We start from the raw sequence: 10,349 nt of genomic DNA, 5'->3' as shown, positions 1-10,349 counted from the left end.
GAGCTCTGTAACTTTAGAGCAGCTCCTACTCTGGGTAAACAACTCCAGGTCCAGGACATTTTTAACTTTTATAAGGGAGCCCAGTATTTCTAAACTTGCCAAAAGAGCTGGTGTTAATATCTCACGATGACAATGGCCAATTTTAGATTTCACTTATTTGGAAAAGTTAACTCCTTGTTTACAGGCAAGAATCATCTGGCCTACCTCTCTCTTCCCCCCTTTCAGAACTGTGCTTTTTGGTCCCTTTGGAAGTTGGTGTTTTATGTGGCAGAAATTTCATATATATAATCTCAAAAGATTTGTGAAGATGTATCAAACTTCTGTCTTGAAATAAGGTAGAAATGGCACATAAAGACTAGCCTCCTTCTTTGTGATTCATTGGTAGCTTGCTGCCTATATCTATAGCGATGGTGATGTCTTTCTGCTAGAGGAAATTAGATACCATGGGAAAGGATGGTATTTATTGTGGGAAGGAAAAAAGAAACAATGAGTTACTTGTTTTCAATTAAGGCATGCTGCAGCCTAATTCAGCAAATATGCTAGATAAAACTTTAAATAATAAGGGCTTATCCTCAAGTCCAAAGTCTGTGTGGTCCTTAAGGCACTACATATTCACTCTCACAGTATTTTGCTGCTTCCAGATAAATGGTTCATGGGGAGCTAAAATGTTTACTATGTATAACCTTCTCATAGTAGGACTTTAGTATACGTAGGACAATTAAATGAAATCATACTTTGTGTTTCGAAAGCCCAGCCTCATAATCTCAAAAGCAATTAACAACAATAGTAGTTATAGTAATAATAGTGATGACTCATGGAGAGACAACTCTGCACAGCTCTGTGCTAAGTACTTCTAATAACTAATGTATCTTCATTTTAGTTCACTCTTGCAGAAAATGTGTCTGTAGATATGAATCCAATTTTACTGATAAAATCAGGGCTCAAAGAGGCCAAGTATCTTGCTGAAATTCACAGAAGCTTGACTACATCAGAGGAGTAGGTCTTAGAACTGGATTCTCTAATTGAGGACCCTGGAATTTTGCCACAGAGATATTGGTTTCAAATTACTGCTACCACTTATCTGTGTGAACTTCAAGTTTGTTAATTCTGTAAAGGGATAATTTACTTAGTAGGGATGTTTTAAGAGTATGGGGGGTGGGGGAAGGACTTACAGTACCAGGTACTAGGAAATGTTAGCTCATTCTGCCTCCATCCTTATCAGGACAGAAGGAAGATCTTGGCATGGGGGTGGAGGTGGGAGTTGGGGGGAAAGGAATATCCCCAAGGCATCTCTACAGAATTATCTAATGAAATTGTTTCTCCTACCCTCTCTGTCACTCCAGACCTTTTAATTTCAATGTGTCTTTTGTAAATCAAATTCAGACAGTTTTCCACACCCTGTCAGAACTTCAGATAATATGTAGCTAATTACAAAAGAATTACATTGCTCTCTCCTCTGTACTTCACTCAATAGTACCTATTTCAATGTCATTTTTGACAGATGTTCCAGTAATTATTTTTTGCAGTTGTTTCATCTGCATCTTGTCATGGTAAAGTTGACCTTAAATTATATACAGAATAAAAATGAGGGATGAAAAACTGATGGAATTTCACCCAAGTCTACCATTTTTTTCTAGTATTTACCAACCTTTTCTGTTGTATAATTTTATGTGTATTAGCTAATATTTCCAAGCTATATTTCATACTTAAAGAAATAAAGTAATACAATTAGATGACAGCATATAAAGGCAATAAATATTCAGCACAGGTATTTCTGAACCTTACCACTAAAACTTTTAAGGAAATTTGTTTTAAGAAAAGTTCCTGCTCTTATGTACACAAAGCAAATGGATTTTAAAGACTGATGCCAGTATGCCCAGCCATAGAGTAATACTCAGACATTTAGAAGTTCCTGACATTTTCAAGCAGGAGTCATAATGGCTGAAAACCTTATAGAAAAAGTGCAGTTTGTTGCATAATACAGGTTACTTTGAACCCATTTAAATATTTAAAACTTCTAATGTGAAACTGACTCAAATTATTGCTCTATACCTTGGAGAGAATTTGGAAGAATCATTTGTATCTGATGTCATACTAATCCTTTTTCAATGTATAACAAATATGTAAAAAAATGCATATAATAATACTTAAAGTAAATGTAGAAACGCAAGCTGCTGTCAAGAAACAAAAACAGAAAATCCTGGAAAGGGTTTGAAATGATCTGTATAAATGATGATATTAAGCCACAAACTAAAACGTTTTGGAAAGGGGGCAAGAGGAATATTGAGAGCATAAATGTCACTAGGAGGTGTTTCCAGACTTATAGAATTTTATAGCCAGAAAAAACTGCAACTGTCCAGTCAAGCTTCTCATTTCACAGCTGAGGGAAGAGGCCTCGATGTCATTTACTCAGGGTCACAAAGCCATTTACTAGCAACATCAGGAACAGAATCCAGGTCTGCTAATTCCTGGGGGAGTGCCTCAAAGTTTAAAATTCCAACGAGCTCAAGGTAAGGAATAGAACCCAGGGATGAGAGTTTTGGGCATAAGACACTGACTTCTAGCCTTGCCAAATCTTAAACTCACTTTTTCTAAGTCCAAATGAGGGGACTAATACTAATATTTCATCTTCCAAGTATGATGCAGGAGTCATATAAGACAGTATTTGTAACTATTTATCTTGAAAAGTTTGTATCGTTCAATAATATAAGTCCTTGGTCAGAATAAGAAGAAAAAGAATTTTAACTGAGTGATCATAAAAAACCTGGGGATTAAAGCACCGACTTTGTCTTTAGCATATAATGCACATTTCATTTACAGTTCTCTATCTGAAGAATGATTTTGAAGCACCACAAAGTAGTTATTTATTTCATCTCTTTATGCTATTACAGCTCTGGCCGTATATTAGATTGGGTAGCTTCTGATTTCTTGCTTGTACAATTTTCAGGCCCTTCTTCCTTTACTCTTTAAACACATTTGCCAGCTAAAGGAGTACTGTTTTTCTATTTTTATTGTAAAGAGATGGAAAAAATTGGAAGGGATGACTTTGAAAAACTGAACTCATAGCATATTAAAATTTAGAAGCTATTACAGGTGGCAAATCTTAAATAATCCTTCCTTACAGTATAGTATCTGCCCTTTGCAATTTTTAAAATGCTTTATATGGAAACTCTCAGGACTTTCTGCATTTTTCTGAAACCAAAACTGCTTAAAAAGTCTTCTAATTTGAAAAGTATAAATTTTAACAAATTATATCTATTTAATAAAAATAAAGTGCTTCATGAAACATCTCAGTTGTTTAATAGAACTCTCTTGAATCTTAATCTTCCATTCTAAAGAGAGGTCTTGGGTACTTTTAACATTCCACTTAATGAATATTTGTGAGCACCAACTCTGGGCCAGGTGTAGGGTTGGATTCTGAGGACTGCAAGAATAAAGCAAATCTTTGTCCTCAACCGGCTCCATCGCCTCTGAAGATCCCTGCAATAGCAACTGCAGCGTGACTACCCACTTCCTGAGTATTCCTTGAAACAAATGAACAAATACGGAGCACCTCTCCTGGTAGTCCCCACAGCATTCTGCCACCGGGAGCACCATTCAGTGTTACTCTCAGACCCTGCTGTATGCTGCAATCACTCAATTACTTAAAAAACTCTCCTCCAGAGACTTTCTGAACCAGACCACCCAGTGATGAGGCCCAGGTTTCTTAATTTTTATAATGTTCTACAGCTGATTCTGTCAAGTTTGGTCCTGTGTTTATGAGTCATAGAATGACAGAGTCTAGACTCTTGTGTTAGTAAAAGAAATATGGTGTCGATACTTACTAGAATCTGTTTGGGGTGATCTATTTTCCATGGAGTTACATGTTCAGATTGTCATGTTCCAGCTAATGTGCTATGTTCCCAGTGCTGGATGTTTTCCCCTTAAAATCATGGGATGCTGGCCGTCTCCTCTACTCTGAGGGATGGCGACATGTCAAATATGTTAGCCAAGCAAGTCTGTCATGGGGTTTATGTACAGGCATTTCCAGATGACAGAAATATTCAAAGGAAAGAGTTTCAAACTATCTGATTTATTTTTTTAAGTACTGGCCTATATTTTGAAAAACAAAACATTTTTAAAACATGTTTAGTTATTTAGGACTAGAGACACATCTTGCTGACGATTTTCCAATTTGTTTCTGGCATCTCACTGTATTAAATTTTTTTGTTATTATATTATTATTTGTTTTTATCTCACTATATTATTTCCAGATTATTGACTTGGGAAATGTTGATACTGAAGATAATGATAATGTTGATAGTGATGACAATAAAAGCTAAGTGACACAGAGACTCTTCTGGGGCTACTTCTCATTTCATTCCAGAAAAGGGCCTTGGGAATGCCTGTCCACCACAAGAGGGCCACCCTGAGACACTTCTGTTAGGAAGTTCCAGTGATAGAGCAGGGCTCAGAGGCCATTGCTGCTACTACTAAGTCCCTTCAGTCGTGTCTGACTCTGTGCGACCAACTCCCAGCGAACCCATGGACTGCAGCCTTCCAGGCTCCTCCGTCCCTGGGATTTTCCAGGCAAGAGTACTGGAGTGGGGTGCCATTGCCTTCTCCGGAGAGGCCACTGAGAGGGTGTTATAACTTGAAGGACACAGTAATTCGTATTCTCCCCACCCTGCCCCATCCCAGGGTGTTTCCACCCCACCTTTATCTTCTACCAGAAATGTTAGATTTATCACCACTAAGTGACAGCATTACATTTTAAGTAACTGTCTGATAAAATGCCATTGACAGAGGAAGCGTTTACTGGCTAGTCACAACTTCATTCAGAAAAGGAGAACCAATGAAAAGAACACGAGAAATCCTCCAAAAGAACAACGCATCTCTCTAGTCTACTTGACTCCTAGTTCAAAAAGGAGGTTAACAAAAATGCTAAAGGATTTAAGAAAGATGATTAATAGAAGCACAGAGCACTGTAACAAGGAACAAGAAACTGTAAAGAGGAACCAATGGAAAATAGATAACTCAATTGCCATGATTACAAACCCATCTAAAAGAAGAGGAGAACAGCCAACACACAAAAAGGGCTGGAAAGAACAATCAATATAGGTAAGCTTTGATCAGAGCCTGGGGAACGAAGCTGTTTCCTTTGTGGGCTGTAGAGCAGACAGACAGACAGAAGGTCAGAAAGAGGAACTGAATGAGTGGTGCTAGATTTTGAGGGGCTAATGTGAGAGGTCTTGATACCCAGGTGCAAAGAAAATGTGGCATCATGACTTGAGGAGGCCACGCTAAAGGATCTGGAGATGAGAGTTTAGAAAGGGAGGCCCGCAGTCATACTTCAGATCCTTTACCGTGGTACAAGACATTTATCTTGGTACAAAATAAAACTTAAGAGTATTTATTTAATATATCTAATAATGCATCGATAATTTAAAAGAAAAACAATCAAAATAAGTAAAATATTATGAACTGAACTTGAAAAACCCTCAACAGGAAATTTGGTTTCAACAACATTCAAAGAAATATTCTCATCCTCAAGTCAAAAGCGTTACATGAATATTTTCTGAAAGGATGAAAAACTGCTAAACACCATTGATTATATACGTGTATAGTAAATTTTAGGGCTTCTCAGGTGGCGCTAGTGATAAAGAACCTGGCTGTCAACAGAGGAGATATAAGAGACGTGGGTTCGATCCCTGGGTCGGGAAGATCCCCTCGAGGAGGGCATAGCAACCCACTCCGGTACTCTTGCATGGAGAATCCCATGGACAGAGGAGCTTGGTGGGGTACCGTCCACAGCGTCCCACAGAGTCACACACAACTGAAGTGACTTAGCACACACGTGTAGTAAATTTTGTGAATTTGTAAAATCTTACAATTTTATTTTCAGATGCTGGATGTGGATGGTACCCTATTTAGCTATAGAGAAACTCATACAAGTGTGAACTAAAAAAGCTTTTATAATTGTAACAATGAAATAAAATAATCAGGAAATGTCAACATATTTAAGCTTATTAAACATAAACATCTGAGGTATAACATAAGAATAGGTCCTTTGAGACAACACCACCTGGTTTGACAGTGGCAAGTGAAAGGTGGAGATTCTTCCTTGTTTTTAAGAGTTGAGTGTTGCCTTTCCTGCTCCTATTCTTTGATCAAGCGAGGTTGCAACAGCGCTGTACTTGAAAATGGCCCCTAAAAGTGTCAACTTTTCTCACTTTCAATCCTGACTTTACATTAGAGCATCTGACCTGAAGCATGACTGCCAGATGAAAATGAACTGTGGTTCTATAAGAATATAGCTACCAACACCACATGAATATTTAGAGTTAAGGCTTAGCGACCAAACTGACATTCCAAAGTTCACTGGCAGCTGAGGAAATAATCGTATCCCACTCTACCACACAGAATGAAATGAAGGCTAGGGAATGCAGGCCAATACACATTCCAGGCTCAGCAATGAATTTTCCCTTGTTTTGAGTTTGAGCCTGTTCTGCTTAAAAATAGCCAACTGAATTCTTTTTTTCTTAAATCTCAGCCAAATTACCAAAGACACTCCTTCCTACGCCCAAGAATGTGCAAGCAATGGAATTTTTGTTTGTTGGAATTTATTTTCAGGGTGATGTTTAAATAGCACAGTTTTCAAAGGTGCAAATAGGAGAAGAGTCCCTGTTTCAATAATTGGAGGACTGTGTTTTCTTCATGAATAAAGGAGCCTGGATGTTGCTCTCTTAGAACTAGCTTTACATGACAAAGACCATGCAAGGAACAGAATCAAAGGGGAGGGGAAGGGAGATAGTAGAGATTTCCTTTCTGAGGTCTTCGGAGTCATCTCTGTTAACTTTTCTTCCCATGACTATATCCTGCAGTGTAAGGAAGACATTCACCCTAGATCCTGGGTGCTCACAGAACAGCCTCATGTTCCAAGGAGAAGGCCGAAAGGGACAAGGTTAACTTCCGTCTGCTGGCAATTTGCTGAGACCACCTTCCAATTACTGGCCCCCAGCAGTGCCCTGAGATAGAGTCAGGCCTGAATTCCCTGACACTGGATGCATTTCCCGTTGTACACCACAGTGTATAAAGATGTGTGTGCACACACAGGCACAGACTGGGTAATCAGTTCTTCAGTGGGTGGGGCAGAGTTGGGAAGAGCCTCCAAGTCAGTCCTATTTCCCCTCATCTTTTTCTTACTGGGGTTTATATACAAAGAGCCTGGATGGAGTTCAAATTTCTCATGAAATTCTTCTATAAAGTCAATGGCTTAGGGATCCACAGGTAAGGTTAATAACACTGTTGCCAGGAAGAATTTAATGCTTCACAAGAGATCTGAGGACAAGACTGATGTTTTGGATAGACTGGACCTCCCTTGGTTACCCTCTCCTTTCTTGTTCAGGTCACAAGATATTGTTGATATATATACTGCACGCATGCTAAGTCTCTTCAGTCGTGTCTGACTCTTTGTGACCCTTATGGACTGTAGCCCACAAGGCTCCTCTGTCCATGGGATTCTCCAGGCAAGAATACTGGAGTGGGTTGCCATGCCCTCCTCCAGGGGATCTTCCCAACCCAGGGATCAAACCCACATCCCTTGAGTCTCCTGCATTGGCAGGCAGGTTCTTTACCACTAGTCTATGGGGTCGCACAGAGTTGGACACGACTGAAGTGACTTAGCAGCAGCAGCAGCAGCAGCAGCGCCATGTGGGAAGCCTACCCCTGCATTGATTTCTGTATTCTTCTATCCAAGAATGCCTAGGGGGTTTACTGTGTTCTCTTAGGGAAATCTAACATGCTATCAGGTATGCAATAAAGAATAAATTGCAACCACAAATCTGTTTTTTGCACTTTGGTAAGAATACAAGTCAGAGTTAGCTGTCTATATCTCTGTCCTTGTCAATCAGCCAGTTGAAAGCTGTGAAAACGTAGAAACTGAACCTCCATTTCTTCTATACTTAACACAGCCAATACTTCAAAATGTGTGTTAAATAAACAAAGGATCCATGCTCTATCTTTTTGCTCACATCTCTTATGTATGCTTTCTCTTTGGGGTTTGGAGGTTAGAGTCAGTTGGCATCTGTTATCCCTGGTGGGTTTGTGGGACACCATATCCTCTCTGTGGATCACACGGGGAAGCTTTGTGGCAGAGATGATTGTGTAACAACAAAGTGGTGGTTTGTTATGATGTGTTGGGGGGGATTATCTTGAGGTTTTAATTCAGCGTTTACATGCACCATTATCTCCAGGTGTGTGTGTGACCCTGACACACACAATATTCATCGTGGTTCTCCTTTCTGACACATATTCTGATTTGTCTTCTCTAGCTTTGTTTCTTTCAAAAACCTGTTTGAATGAAAGGGGGAATTTTCTAACACCATTACCAGTATGGAAACAGAGTTGCTTTGTCATTACAGGTCTCTGGCAAAGGCCATATGACAAAGGTAGACATGCTCTATAAAGAGGATACAGATGTTCAATGAATGCTTGGAATTTTAAGGTCTACTAAAATCTAGACAACCAATGATAGTATCACACAGTTTGCTGTGACATTGGTATATATGTTGTATATACCTTATATGCATATTTTAATAATTCAAACATCTAAAGAAGTGGTTCTTGGGAGTTAATATATATATATATATATATATCTGCTTGGGTTCATGTATTGGATTTCAATTAATGTAAAGTAGCATCTCAATTCTAAAAACAAGCCAGGAATTCTGATGCGCAGCTAGGATTGAAAACCACTAATGTAAATATTTAGTTTTTGGTTCTCCTCGTGGTAAAGATAATTTCAATTCCAAAGCCAGTTTCTTAAAGCCACACAGGATACTGAATATCTATAACATTTCTGAAGTGAACACCTGCACTGCACACCATGCTTCCTCATAGGAACAAAGCTAGGAATCTGGGGATGACACATATTTGAAGTTCTGGCCCTTTTCCTCTAAATGCCAGTAGACCTTTCAGTCACCGTGACTGGAACCTGAAACACCTCCAATAACTACCAAATGCCTCATAGGTAAATGAGAGAGTCATTGCTTAGCTGACTGTATTCCAGTCCAAAGGCAATAAGCATTTCATTTAAATTTCTGCCTCAAACATTTACTTTCAGTTCCACTTTCATTGCCAAAATGATTCCTCTGAGACAGCAAAAGTGAAAGTTGCTCAGTAGTACGACCCCATGGATTGTAACCCGGCAGGCTCCTCTGTCCATGGAATTCTCCAGGCAAGAATACTCAAGTGGGTAGCCATTCCCTTCTCCAGGGGATCTTCCTGGTCTGGGGATTAAACCCGGGTGTCCTGCATTGCAGGCAGATTCTTTTCCATCTAAGCCACCTGGGAAGCCCCCAGGATGGCAATCTGGGGGTTAATCAAGGTTCTAACAGTCAAATTCTGATTTTTAATTAATTTTTTATTTTTAAAGTGGCTTCTTTCCTGGAGATGAAATATTTTTTAAAGTAACATTTGTATAATTGATTAACTATAGCCTTTATGCTATTTCATTTGTTCTTGTCATGAAGCTCTATCTAACCACTTGAAATCTTACGATGAAAAGCTGGGAAGTATGTACTGACAGATTCTAACTGTTGGTTAACCACTCCTCACTCCCAGTCTCTTTTTTCTCCAAAACAAAGCAAAAACTAAAACTAAATTAAAAATCAGGTACATTAAGAGTAGGTATCCCTGATGGCTCAGACGGTAAACAATCCACCTGCAATGTGGGAGACCTAGGTTCGATCCCTGGGTGGGGAAGATCCCCTGCAGGAGGACATGGCAACCCACTCCAGTATTCTTGCCTAGAGAATTCCATGGACAGAGGAGCCTGGGGGGCTACACTCCACCGGGTTGCAAAGAGTCGGACACAACTGAGGAACTAAGCACATTATAAACTCAATTTTTAATTATTATGTAGTTTTTACTAAATTAACACTAAAAGGGAAATTTACATGCCGAGGGATGAGGACTCAAAAGCCTGTGGCCTGCACCAACTTCTGTACTGGAGCAAAGATTTTCCATATATCATTCTTTATGCCTGGGGCAAGATACTTCATTTTGTTACAGATTTTCATATCTATCCACCAACTCAGCAGTATTTCTAAGTAGGTAACGTCAGTTAGTGTTCTCAATCACTCAATCAGCATGACTCAACATGACTGAGTCCAGTTTTATACTCTGTAAATTGCCAGTGAGATGGACAGCATAAGACCTTTTGGCTACAGGAAACCTATCCAAACCACTTTAGGTAGGAGGAGAAAGAGCAGTGCTGAGATTCACCAAAGTAAAATTGTCTACAGAGCAGCTCCCACTGGAACTATGCTACTGGCTTTGGACTGTGATTTCATGAAATTCTACTGATT

Source organism: Bison bison, unplaced genomic scaffold (genome assembly GCF_000754665.1).
Source record: "Bison bison bison isolate TAMUID 2011002044 unplaced genomic scaffold, Bison_UMD1.0 scf7180017864473, whole genome shotgun sequence".
Lineage (NCBI taxonomy): Eukaryota > Metazoa > Chordata > Mammalia > Artiodactyla > Bovidae > Bison > Bison bison.
This window is presented reverse-complemented; position numbering follows the sequence as displayed.